A 14,225-nucleotide genomic window follows, 5' to 3' on the forward strand; every position below is an offset into this window, starting at 1 on the left:
CTCCCTACTGACAGTATGTCAAGCTTGTCATTTCTATGGCTCCCAGGAAAAATGCAAACTGACCCTTTTCTCCTTTTTCTAGATCATTCTCACTAATCTTAAATCTCACCATATTTTTAAGAATAAATGGCTTTTGTTCTGTGGAAGGAAAAACAATTGTACCTCTTTGATGTGCTACTTTCCATGTGCCATTTTATTAAACCCCTATAAAAACCCATTTTCCAGAATAGGAAATTGAGGTTGAGAAAGGAAATCAGCTTGCCCAAGACACATAGCTAGGAAGAAGGGTACTAGAAAAGAAATTCAGGCTGGTCTGGCTCTAAACTCTGTCTCTTATACAATATCATATATTATATAACTGTATAATATCATATATTGTCTCATATATTGAAGAAGATCAATCCTCTTGGATACTTTTTACCTTTGTTTCCAGCCTTCTCCATGGGCACCTGTTCAGCAGGACTTTATTTGGGTCCATCAGTGCTGGGCAATGAGAGCCAGGGGTGGGGGTGGGGGAGGGGTATGTGCCCTGTGGTGCCCATGGGAGGCTCAGCAGATGGCACTCTTCCCTCACAGTCATGCCCTCTTATTTCCTTCTCTGTGGCCTGCCCTCCCTCACTGTCCCTACCTAAACCTGTGTTTCCCACTTGCCTCTGACCAAGTCTTCCTCCTCTATCCCTAGGCATTCTTCACTGCCTGGGGCCTAACACGATTCCTGCCTCCTTCTTGCCCTCAACAAAGGGCATCTTGGTTATTCCTCCTGAGTATTTACTTCTTCAGAGAAGTCATACAGTTAGCTCATTTTTTCCTCAGAGAAGGAAACAAAGGCCTCAAACCTCAGAGTTCAGCCTGCCTGCTTTTTGGGTTGTATCTGCACCCAGAGCTGAGTGTCTGTCTAGCTCAGATTCCCAGAGGCCTTAAGGGCAGGACTGTGTCTTAACACGCCGGGTGGCGTGCATTGTCAGCGTTCTATGAAAAACAAACAGCTGTCATGCAAAGACAAGAAAACTGACTGGCTTGGGGAGGCTGTGGTCCTGAGCTCAAAAGACAGAAGGTTGAGGTCCTGACCTCTTCCACTTAGCATACAAGCTCATGTCCGTGACCCTTAGAGGCTATTCTGGGACTCTAGGAAGATTCTGCACTTCCATGGTCTCTCTGAAGAATCAAGTCTGAGCAATTTGTGTGAATGGGTAAAGGTAGGGTAAGGGGAGCCCTGATTTCATTGTCGATTATAGAAATAATAATCTATAGCAATCTCTTGCTTCCAGTAAATGAGTGATTCTCAAAGGAGAGATGCAGGCCCTGCTGAGAAACTATATCAGAATCACAGGGGTCAGGATGATAAATGGAAATTATTTGTATTTATCAAAGGGAGCATGGCTTCTTTTTCTTTTTTAATGGACTGGCTCAACCCTTGCAAAGTCTATCTGCTTCCCATTTTTTTCTCTACTTGAAGAAATCCTACTTACCCTTCAAAGGGAGGCTCAACTGTCATGCCGCTTGGAAGCCTTCCTCAGTCCCCATAGGCTAAATTTATCCTTCTTTCTCAGTTCTTCAAAAGCATTTGTTTCATTCCACTAGTACAGCATGTAACATGGGGTATTACAGAGGGTTATATGTGAGACTGTCAACCCTGGGCTGCATGCTCCTGAAGCACAGGAAATGTGCCTCACAGACTTCATTAACCCATTTCAGGACACATTGACAGGCAAGAGAAGATCCTGCTGATTGGTGCAGAGATGGTGGAGATGTAGGAAGCACGTAGGAAGAAGAGACTAAGAGAAAAGTGAGGAATGCTCTCTGAGAAATAGGATATTCAGCGAAATCCGTGAGAGGATGGGACTGCCTTGTTTTTCCTGGTCTCACAAGTTCTCCGCCTTTGACAGGGTGCAGTTTTAGCACTTTCCTATGGCTCCTTTTAGTGGAAAATATTTCAGTTTTCCTTCTCTGAGAGGTTTCTGCCTTACATAGTTTCCAGCTTCTGCAGGTTCTACTAATATCACAGGGGATTTTACCTAGGGTGTGGGGCTGCAGAAACATTTAACTGACCAGAGGTAAAGTGGTTAGAAAATGCTAACAAGAATTTGTTGGAGCAGAGGGAGTTCTTAGAAAAGTAAAGTACTGGTTCAGGGAAAAGTATGGAAAACCAGGGCAGTATAGCCATTTCAGATGGTTACCTGGCCTCGATTTAAGACAGTCCTAGAGACAGAAAGACTCTTGCCTCCTCAGTGACTGGGGCAGTTGAGGAATAGAAGCTAGAGGAGGAATGAAGAAAACAAAGGCAATGTTGAGAACCTGATTGTGGGGATAAACTGCACCAGGCTGCACTGAGTAACCAGGCTGTGTACCTATAAATTGCTAATCTCTCTGTGCCTCAAGATTTCATGCATTCTGCTGATTAACTACGGATCTTGCTAAAGAGAAGAGGAATGTGTGTAGGTCCAGGGGCTTGGTCTTTGGAGGACACACATCTGGATCCTTGGCTGGTGGCAGCAATAAGTTTTCAGGGATGGAATGCCAGAGAATTATCTGTGTGGGGTGTTCTCTTCATTACAGTGAAAAATGCTTTGGTCCTGGGGACAGTGGCAATGACAGTGTTACAGGCTGCACAGCATTGCCAGGAAACCTGCCCCTGCCCCCCTCTCCAAACAAGAAGGAGGCCAAGATGCCAAGAACAGGGACTTCTTCACTATGAAATGGGCCTGTCTATCAACTTGTAAGTTAGAAGCAAAGCTTCTGAATGGTGTAAGGAATCTAGTGAGTGCTCTTTTTTCTTATACCTTTAAGATTGGTCCAAAGCAGACACGCTTCCATATGATATCCCCTTATGTGATCTACTTGTGGGGACAAGAATGCCCAATTAAGCCAATAAAGGATTAAACATCATCTTCGAAAATAAGCTCTGCAAGTCTCTGGTATCTGCAGTGTTAAAGTTGCCTCCATTTCATTAAAAGACAGTGTGGTCACCCCCTGCTGTTGTCCTAGGCCTCCTAGCCTAAGCAAGGTGGTTGTAATGAAGCAGGGTCATGCAAAGAGAACATTTGAGGAAAGACACTGGGGAAGAAGGCATAGCATTCAGAGCACATTGTCCCGGGCAAAGGCTTTCCAGGGCTCTTCCCTCTCCCAATTAAAGCCTTAGTCCCATACTGAGAAAAGCTGTTTCTCAGCCTGCCTCTCTGTATCTACCACCTGAACATTCCTTCTGCCTCCAGGACCTGTCTTCACAACAGCTGATGAGGCAAGTGTCCTGGCCAAAGCACAACAATTTATATCCTCTTTCCTCCTGGGCTTATAATTAGGGGGTGTCTGTAAAGCTCTCAAGCTCCTTGGGATAAAAGGACCAGTCTGGTACCTATGCTTTTTCTCACGGTTCCCTGAGCTCTCAGAGGTGGTGACTGTAGGCAGAGACTCACACAGCCAAGAGTGGCAGCTCTCACCAAGGCCCTCAGCCAGGCTCATAGTGTCCTTGCCCCTGGGCCCCCAGGCCCTGGCGTGTCAGATGGCCATGGCATTGGCATGCTTTCTCTTCTCTTTGCTCATTCCCCAGGATGTTCTGATTTCCTCACCTCAGCTTTCTTTGTTCAGCCACAGAGGTTGGGCAACTACCGTTGGGCAGCAGGGTTAGAGCCTTGCTTCCTAGGAAAGGCTTCTTCTTCACAAGTCAGTCTGAGATTAGTCCTTATTTTACAGAAGGTCTTGGTCACCCCAAAGCCTAGTCCTTTGCCCTGAAACTCTGGTTCCATATGACAAAAGGCTACTTTCACTGGGCATTGCCTTCAAAGGTCTCATGTACAAATACCTATGTATACTACCGGCTCCCGTATGGAAGCAATATTGTACACTTTTTAGGAGTGCAGGCTCTGGGGTTACCAGCCGTGAGCCTGAATCCTGGATCTGCCACCTGCTAGCTGCATGAGCTTGAGCAAGTTACCCAATACCCTTGTAAAATAAGTTTCAGAATCGTTCCTATTTTACGGAGATGTTGTGAAGATTAAATGACATTTTGTTTAAAGTGCCTGTGCAAGCAAAGTAGTTTTATTTTCTGAGAAATGTCAACTATAGTGCCATTGTCACCCTGTGGTTTCAGATCAGCAAACCCTCCTTGGATAGACAAAACAAATAACTTTTCATGCCTAATCCAGTGCCTTTCCCGTCTCAGAGCAGTTAGACTTTCTGACTGGGCCTAGGAGACAGTAGATAAAGTCACAGGAGAGGTGCCTGGAGTTCACCTGATTCACTCATCTCTGTCCAGAGAGGACCATGCTGTGCGTGTGAACAGGTCTTGCTTCATCTTCCTACGGATCATCTCCTTTGCCTTTGCTCAATTAAAGGATGATTATGCAGTTTACCTTAATCACCATTTTCAAAGTCTTTTTCCTTTGAGAGAGAAGAATTACACTCAGCCACTTTGTAGCAAGGAGCCTCAGTTCATGGCAGCACATGACCTGAGTGGAGAGATTGCAGCCTGAGGCCTCTCACTCCCACTGTAGTTTCGCCACAGCATTCCCAAGTGAGAGGGCTGCAGGCTTCATGAAGGAAACTTGGAGTCAAGGATCTCAAAAGAGGGATCCCTTCTCCCGCCTAGTGCTGGATAAGAGCTACGGCATGAGAAAAGGAAGGGAAAGGGGCCCAAAACAGGGAGCTCTTTTCTGTTTTTCAAGGCCTCGATTGGCAAAAGATCCCTACCTCCTTTCCCAGTCCCTCTCTCTCCCACCAAAATTATCAGAAGACAGAACAAAGCAGCCTGGAAATGGCCCGATAACCTCTTCCCTCAAAATCTTCTCTGCTTTCTCTGGCTCTTGCTTGTGGGAAGAAATAGAATGGGTACTGTAGCGTCCATTTGCAAAATACATCTTAAAGCTCTTATTATTTGCACATAATTTGTATATTATTGAGATCATCCCTTCAAATGCTCACACCGAGTGGTAAAGTAAGCACCTTTAAAAAGGTGTGCATTTGTTCCTGACTGCTAAGTCTCTATGGTTTCTATTTGTGACATAATACCTTCACTAGTGCTTGACTTTATCATTTTGATTGGGTAATTTAGGTAAATCTCATCTGTTAAACAAGAATAATAATCTGTTTTCTACACAGGGTTGCTGTGAAGATTTTAAAAAGAGATAATAGATGTAAAATCATTTTATAAACAAAAATTTCAGGTATTGTTATTAAATTATTCAGTGAATAGTAGTACTCTGGTAACCTGAAAGGGATAAAGCACTTTCTAAGGGAGATAATCTAGTTAGTTTATTTAATGTCAAACTGCATAAAAGTCACCCCACCTGTTTCCTCAGTTTCCTGGGCTGCTGAATGGCGGCAACCCTGTTCTGTCAATAGGACTATCTCAACTTGTGGGAGCCCCCGGTTGGACAACACCGAGGTCCAGGCCCGACTGCAGTATGCGGTTAAAAGTCCTGTGGGACTAGATGGTGCCCAGCCACAACCAATGACTGCCCTGACAGGGAGCACAACAGAGAACCCTTGAGGGAGCAGGAGAACAGTGGGATGCAGACCCTAAATTCTCATAAAGAGACCAGACTTAATGGTCTGACTGAGACTAGAAGAATCCTGGTGGTCATGGTCCCCAAACCTTCTGTTGGCCCAGGACAGGAACCATTCCCGAAGACAACTCATCAAACATGGAAGGGACTGGACAACGGGTTGGAGAGAGATGCTGATGAAGAGTGAGCTACTTGTATCAGGTGGACACTTGAGACTGTGTTGGCATCTCCTGTCTGGAGGGGAGATAGGAGGGTAGAGAGGGTTAGAAACTGGCAAAATCGTCATGGAAGGAGAGACTGGAAGGAGGGAGCGGGCTGACTCATTAGGGGGAAGAGTAAGTGGGAGTATGGAATAAGGTGTATATAAGCTTATATGTGACAGACTGACTTGATTTGTAAACTTTCACTTAAAGCACAATAAAAATTATTAAAAAAAAATATTTACAGAAAAGTCCTGTAGGAAGTCAGTAGGTGCAGGGGTGGGTGGGGCAGCGAAGGCAATATACTGTTCTTGAACCCCAGAACACAGAACGTTAGTACAGGAAGGGACTTAGTGGCCAGTGGTGTCTAATCCCATCATTTTACAGTTGAAGAAACTAAGGTTCAGAGAGGTTCATAACTTGCCCAAGATATGTATCGGGATTCAATTAGCTGTCTGGGTTGACCTAGTGAAGGTCAGATAGCACCTTGGCCTGCTCAGTCACAACACCAGAGCACTGGGTCTGGGGAGACAGCAATGTTGGATCAGGAGCTGAATTGCCTCTTACCCCAGACATTTTGTCTCAGTCTGCAGAGAAAAGGAGGCTTTCAGCCTTCCAAGGTAGCAAAAGGCAAACACACTTTGTTAATAGGAGCTCTTGAGAAAGTGACAAGAGTGGAGAAAAGCACTGCAAACACCTCCCTCCATCTCTTACTTTTAACCCGTTGGCTGGACTCAGGAGGTTTTCAAAGCCTGAGCTGCCAAAGCCCTGAGCGGCCTCTCAGAGCCCTGTAAGAGCCCTGATCAGGTACAGAAAAACTGGTCTCAAGTCTCTCAGGCAGAGCCACATGGGCCCCAACAAGCAAAAGATTCTCAGAAAGGTCAGGCTTCTTCCTGACAGGGCAGCAAAAACAAGCCCCAGCACTTTCAAAGGTCATGAACCTTGTGGGGAATTAGGTGGAGAGTAGGGGGCCAGAAATTTCTCTTGAAAGGAGCAGTAGCCAGAATGAACGGTTCAGGAGGGAGGAAATTTGTTCTCAGGACTATTGAGTTAAATTCAGCAAGTATTTGTTAGGAATCTATCATGTGTCCAGTGCTGAGTGGCCACATTGCGTAGGTGATACAGAATATATTAAAGACTTAGCCCCTACTTTCAAGGATCTCGTTGGGGATACAAGACTCACATATGAATCAAGAGAGAAAAGGCAGAAGCTATGCTAAAGGCCAAAGAGAAAGGCTCCAGAAGGAGTGGGGAAAATCAGTGTGGATTCATGTAGTTCTGAAGGACTTCAGGGAAAAGGGAAATCTTTATATAGGCTCATACTCTTTAGTGGAAACCCTGATGGCATAGTGGATAAGAGCTATGGCTGCTAATCAAAGGGTTGGCAGTTTGAATCCATCAGGCACTCCTTGGAAACCCTATGGGGCCATTCTACTCTGTCCTATAGGGTCACTATGAGTCAGAATCGACTCAACGGCAGTGGGTTTATACTCTTTAGTTAGTGGGCAAGCTGGGGAGGGAACATTTCAGGAGAGAGAACAGCCTGAGCAGAGGTGGGAATGATCATAGGCACTCATTTTTAAGTGGACAATTCAATGATACTAATTACATTCACCATGTTGTGCAATCATTACCACTATTTATTTCCAAAACTTTTTCATCACCCCAAACAGAAACTCAGTACCCCTTAAGAGATAACTCCCCACTGTTTCCTCCTCCCAGCCTCTGATGGTCCCTATGCATTTGCCTATTCTGGCTATTTTGTGTAAGTGGGATTCTTTCAGTATTTATCCTTTTGTGTCCAAATGAATTAACATCTTAATTGATTCATTCATCTGTTGATGGACACTTGGGTTATTTCCACCTTTTGCAGTTGAGAACAATGCTGCCTGTAATTTTTAAATTACGTATCAGAAGAGTTATTGAATGCGCTGTAGCTTTTGTTCAGAGTGCAATTTTTCATTCATGGTACTGAAAGCACAATTACAATTACTTGGAGGATTCCAAAAATGTTTCTGAAGTTTTAAAGAGATACTCAAGCTTGAAAAGTTTGACTACCACTGGATCAGATGAAGGACACACCTAACCCTTCCTGGACCATGGCTCCTAGTTCTAGCCTGACAACAAACATTCCTCCCTTTCTAGCCTCAATTCCCTTCTTGAACAAATAGTAGCTACTAGAATATGTTCTCCTGTAGCAGTGAAGACAAAATGGAAGGATGACAGACAGATAAAAGCAGAGTTGCTTAAGGAGGGGAGGACATCTTTCATAAGACCATCTGGAAAATCCTCAGGACTCTATCCATTTGAAGGTCTTTTTAAAAAAGTGACCTGTCACTTTCCTGTATTGGTCATTGTTTCCCACTCCACATGCTTGCAGCACATGGGAAGTGGGAGGAGTTGGGATGTCCTCCAGATACCCCTGACACCCAGTTCCTACCTTCATCCTCTAGAAAAGTATATTTTTAACTTTTCATGAGGCCACAAACCCCTTAAGAATCTGATAAAGATTATGGATACTCTCCCCAGGAAAAAAAAAAAAAAAGGCATTACATATACAGACACATACACATGGGATTTGTACAGACAATTTCCGTGGGTTCATCATCTTCTGAATTCACTACGGACCTCCCTGGGTGTTTATAAACCCTGGGTTAGGAACTCCTGCTCTTGCGTCGGTTGCTTTTGATAAGTTTAAATTTACTTTCTCTTAATTTTTCATAGATTGGTGCTCTTGCACCTCTATGTATTCCACTCCCCAAATTGGTATTGTTGTAGGCTTCTTAGATTTGGAATCAGAAAAAGGCTGCATGTTCTATGGTAAAGCATAACAAAGGTAGACTTCACCTCAAGGCTGGGTTCTCTGGGTAGCTAGGTGGAGGTGTATAAACCCAAGATAGTAGCTAAGGAACAGAGTCCATCTGAGAGTCAAGAATATCCTCTTGACTGTGCTATTTTACAAGTTTCTATCCTAGGAACTGTGGGCTGACAAATCTGTAGTCCTTGAAATGGAAGGCTGCTCTCATCTCTGGGAAGAATCTCCCAGCTCCCATGCCCCCTCCCACCTACCCAGTGATGCCTTTCATCATATGTGGAGCACCTTTTCCTATGGCTGATCCTCCTGCCAAAGCAGCCCGCTCAGCTAATCAGTGCTGTGAGCCCCTGAGTCAATGAGGCAACATCAGGAAAGGTTGTTTCCCATCTATACAAAACATCACCCTTCACATAATCCAAACTCTGAACCTAAAAAAGCCCAGTGATTATTTTCCAACTTGAGTGCAAGTTCAGTAGGCACAAAAGCATAGATCCTTGGATTTAATTTGCATCCAACCATTGCCCTGGAATACTGAGAGGGACTCTGGAAGAGCTCCAGAGAAAATCAATAGGTCTACCAGCAAGAGATCAGGCTGATAGGCTCTAGTAGGGTGCGACGATTTTCAGCAAGCAAAGGAGGTAAATTACCCAAATGCCAGGATGTTGAGCAATATTCAAAGAATGAAATTCATTGCTATTACAGCCCTTCCTCTACCCTCACCCTGACCTCTGTGTTCCATCCTTTTCCTCTACCACGTGCTATGCAAATGATTCATTGTTCTCTATAATCTTACTTTTCTGTATTCAAGTCTAGCTCAGCTCTCTTGGACCCTAAACCTATGGTTGTCTAGATGTCTTTATAGGTTGTGCAAAGGTGCAAGCCCTTTGAAGGAAGATTGCCAGGGGAGGGCCCTACATGTTCAAATGCCTCCACTTATTTTATTCCTTGATTTAAAAAAATTCATTTATGCAATAAATAATGATGGAGTTCTGACTAAGTTAGGATATTAGGATATGGGAGATATGAGGGAATTAAAGATACACTAGGATACTAAGATATGGGAAAATATAAGAATGACTGAGGTTTGGAGTCACTTTTAAGGAGCTTGGTGTCCAATAGAAGAAATAAGCCTTATAAACAAATCACGATATGTGGTAAATATTTTCCATAACTTAATAACTGTCTACCACATAGCAGGTGGAAACCCTGGTGGCATAGTGGTTAAGTGCTACCGCTGCTGACCAAGAAGTCAGCAGTTTGAATCCGCTAGGCGCTCCTTGGAAACTCTATGGGGCAGTTCTGCTCTGTCCTATAGGGTCGCTATGAGTCGGAATTGACTTGATGGCAGCGGGTTTGGTTTGGTTTTTGGTACATAGTAGGTGCTTTATAAATTTTTGGTGACTTAATATTAGAAGACCAAAGAAGGCTTCCTAGATGACGTGGCATTTAAACTAGATATTGAAGAATGGAGTTGGAGATGCATCAATGGGGAAAAGGCATTCCAGGTAGAAGGGACAGCATGAAAAAAGACTTATAAGCAGTAGGGGTGGATCTATATGCATATTAGCTAATAGTTCTATTCAGCAAAACATAGGGATAAGGAGTAGAGAAAGAGAAGTTTGAAAAGCCAGGGTGCAGTTAACCAGTGGGGGGCCTGGAATGTCAGGCTTAAGAGTAGTTTGGAATTTCTAAGGGGATCACTGAAGCTTTTTGAGCAGAGGAGTTCCTGATGATTATAGCTGTATCTTAGATTAATTTGGGAGTTCTGTGGAGCATAGATTACAGAAAGAGTTAAAAAAAAAAAAAAGGATTGGTGGTAGCTGTGGGAATGGTCATCAGTTAGAGGGGACCTCTATAGGAGCCTTTTCTACCAAGCTACTTCTGGTCAACTAAGCCAAAAGTAACCTTGACTTCTTTCTTGATGGTACTCACTGTCTGCACTATGGGGAGCAGTACACTGTAGTTGTTAATGCAGACTTTGAGGTCAAGCAAACCCAGGTTTGAATTACAGCTCTGCTACAAACTAACATCTCAGAGTTTCATCCATCATATGTAAAGTGGGAATAATTATACCCAGATTTTTTATAAAGATTAAACGGGATAAAGTCTTAAAACATTTAGTACAGAGGCAAAGGGTAAGCAATCAATAAATGGTTGATATGATAATCATTATCATATGCTACATGCTGTAGCTATGTGTATATAGGACTAGTATCATAGATAGATTATAAACTAATGGAGGGCAGGAAACCAATTTATTTTTTCTTTCTTTCTCAGTGCTTACATTGCTTCTTATACCAAGTAGACAATCAATGAATATAAAACAAATAGCACAATAAGTGAGTGATTAAGCTGTGAGCAAGATATTCATGAACTATAGAAGAATCTTCAAGTTCAGAAATTCTGCCTTCCACTTGCTCAATTCTGATCCTCTGACTTTCTATTCAGTTGTCTACTTCTGTAATTTTATTGTTAATCTTCTGAATTTCTGATTGCTGTCTATCTGTGGATTTTTCCAGCTTATTAAATTTTTCATTATGTTCCTGAATAAACTTTTTAATTTTTTCAACTGCTTTATCTGTGTGTTCCTTGGCTTGTTCTGTGTATTGCCTGGTTTCCTTCCTGATGTCTTGAAGGGTTCTGTATATTAATCTTTTGTATTCTGCCTCTGGTAATTCCAGGAAGGCACTTTCATCTAGGAGATCCCTGGATTCTTTGTTTTGAGAGCTTGTTGAGGTGATCATGGCCTGTTTCTTTATGTGACTTGATATTGACTGTTGTCTCTGAGCCATCTCTAAGTTATTTTATTAGTTTATTTTCTGTTTGCTTACTGAGTTGTAGCTTCTTGCTTTGTTTTGTTTTGATATGCTCACATGGCTTGCTTGAGTGAGCTAGCTTGATTATTTTCACCTTTGGAGCTCTGATGTCCTGTCCCCAGATGGCTAGAGCTGTTATCAGGTATATCAGTCTAGGAGTCCATTCAGTTTTCTTGTATGAATTCAGCTCAGGTGTCCAGGTAGCTGATCATCATCAAGTGTGTGGTATAGGCTCTGTCCTACAGTCTTAGATGGGCAGGGGTGATTGGTGTAGGTACCAGTATCTGGTTGGAGCAGGGTGTCACACTCTGAACAAGGGAGGGGGCTGAGAATCATCCCCCAAGTGTCTCTGAGGAAAGCATGCCCCTGTTCCCTAGAGCGTACAGGTGGGTGGGTCCTGCAGATGGACCACAGGCACCCAATGTTTTTGGTTGTAAGGACTGGGGGGTACCAGTTATCCTTGGACCCCTGTCGCAGGTGGCTGGGTGATCTGAGTGGAGCCACCAATCCTTAGGCCCCTGATGTGGGTAGGCAAGGACCCTGTTTAATAGGCAAAGCAATGTCAAACATCAAACACCCACCTCTCCACCGCATAGCTGAAACAGTTGGAGTCTGCCAGCAAGGGCCTTTTCTCCTGAAATAGGCCCACACAGGTCCATGCAGAGGGGAAAGGTACTCAAACTCCATGGACTGTTTATGCTTGGACAGGAGCTGCTTCTGTCTTGAGCTCCCCCGGTTAGTGGAGCTGGCAAATTATCTTTTTCCCCAGTTGCAAATTTATTCCTTCTCCAAGACAGGGAGGATGGCTCTAGATGCTCAACAGGGCCTATCTCAGGCCTAGGGAAATCAGCCGCTGAAGCTGAAGGGGGTGGGGCACAGTAAAATGTACACAAGTACTTAGCTTTTGCCGAGGTCACCGTTCTTCTCTGGTTCCGGAGGCGTGAGTAGGCTGTGTGGCTGGCTGTTTCTCCCTGAGGGAACTGCTGCCAAACACCAGTACCAGCCCGACGCCACCACCACTCCAGGAATGGTGCCTGAGGGCTCCCCACAATTCAGGTCTGGTAACTCCTCTCCGCTTCTGAACCATCTCTTCCTCCCCCTGCCCCTCAGTTCGTTTTCTAACTTTGCCTTTGATGTTCAGGACTTCTAGCTTGTCATAAATATACTTGTTTCACTTGTTTTTCTGGGTCTTTGTTGTAAGAGGGCTCTCTGGAAGCGTCTGTCGATTCCACCATCTTGGCCCTACCCACTACAGAAGAATCTGTCTCCTTGAATGAGGACTGACCCTTCCTTTTTTCAAATTCCTCCCTGTTCTTATAAGTACAATCACAGTAACTTGATAGACATGGTGAGAGGTACGGAGGGATGCAGGTGGCTGGTAGATTTAGGGATGAGATGAGTCTGTTATCAAGACAGGACATAAAGTCCTAGTTCCAGACAATGTTTGGTAAGCATTAATCTGAGGTCACCTGAGGCCTTCAGGCTGGTTGTGAATGGGCCTGTGTCCACGGTGTGAAGAGGTATCCATATAAAACTCTCCTAATATCTAGCTAGCTGCCTTCATAGCAACCTTGGCATGGGCCTGGAGAAAAAACTAGGTTAGTAAACAGGCTATGTGAGCTAGGAGCTAGTTGACAGAAATATTTGGGTCCCTGGACTCTTAGTCTCTGTTCCCAATCCTATTGCTCCAGAAATAAGAAACCACGGACAATCCCATCTCTCTAGTACAGACTATGTTAATCAAGGCATCACTAAATATTGACTGCAAACCTACTACTTACAATATTTTCTACCTTCAAAGTGCGACAGGGGTCATAAGGAAGGATGAGATGAGGTACCTGCCTTCAAAGAGTTTTACTCTAGTTGGAAAGAAAAAGTGAAACACAGAGAAATATGGTGCAGAGGTTCAGAGTATAAACAGTGGGAAGAGGCTGCCTGGTTCAAATATTGGCTTTCTTACTTGCTAGTTGACATTGGGTGATTAAGGTTAAGACCTTTTTTGCACCTTAGTTTCCTTATCTGTAAAGTAGGAATAATAATAGTATTTACCTTACAAGGGTACTAGTATAAAATAATCCACGTAGGCGCTTAGTAGAGTACTGTACATACAAGTACTCAACAATTGTTGAAGTTCCTGGGTCATACAAACAGGTGGAGCATTCAGCTGCAAACTGAAAGGTTGAAGGTCCGAGTTCATCCAGAGGTACCTCAGAAGAAAGGCTTTGTGATCTACTTCCAATTGGCCACTGAAAACCCTGTGGAGCACAGTTCTCCTCTGACACACATGGGGTTCCCATGCATCAGAACCGACTCAACAACAACTGGTGGTGGTGAATTAGTATCATTGAGTTAAATAATAACATTAGACCGGAAAAGCAACATATGGCAATAAGGAGTTTTCTAGATTTTAAGCCACTTGATATAAGAAGATCCTTTTACTTTTATAGTCTCCCCGACACCTACCCCCAGTGTCTTGCAATCAACTAGATGCTCAAAAATTGAGAATATAACTAAGTACATTCTTAATTTCCAAATGAATGGAATAGAAAACTAGAAAAATTAGGGTGGCAAGACTGGTGTGAACTGGGCAGTTAGGGTAGGCTTCGTGGAGAAGGTAAGGTTGAGATGAGCAGTGATAAATTGATAGATTTGACTAGGAGTTGGAGTGTTCTGATTATAAAAACCTAAAATGAGCTGGGGGCTCAAGAGAGGCAGCGGCAGACTTGGTGGGCACAGCCCAGGCATGCCACATGCTCAGTAAGGATGACACCACGTGCTCAGAGCCCGGCCTCTGAGTGTGGGGACAGGGGGACAGGGTTGGAGGTGGAGCCAGAATCCCCTGGGGGCAGACTCTGGGCCCAGTGACAGGAGTCTATCAGCTGTTCAAGAGTGC

This window comes from Loxodonta africana, chromosome 4 (genome assembly GCF_030014295.1).
Source record: "Loxodonta africana isolate mLoxAfr1 chromosome 4, mLoxAfr1.hap2, whole genome shotgun sequence".
NCBI lineage: Eukaryota > Metazoa > Chordata > Mammalia > Proboscidea > Elephantidae > Loxodonta > Loxodonta africana.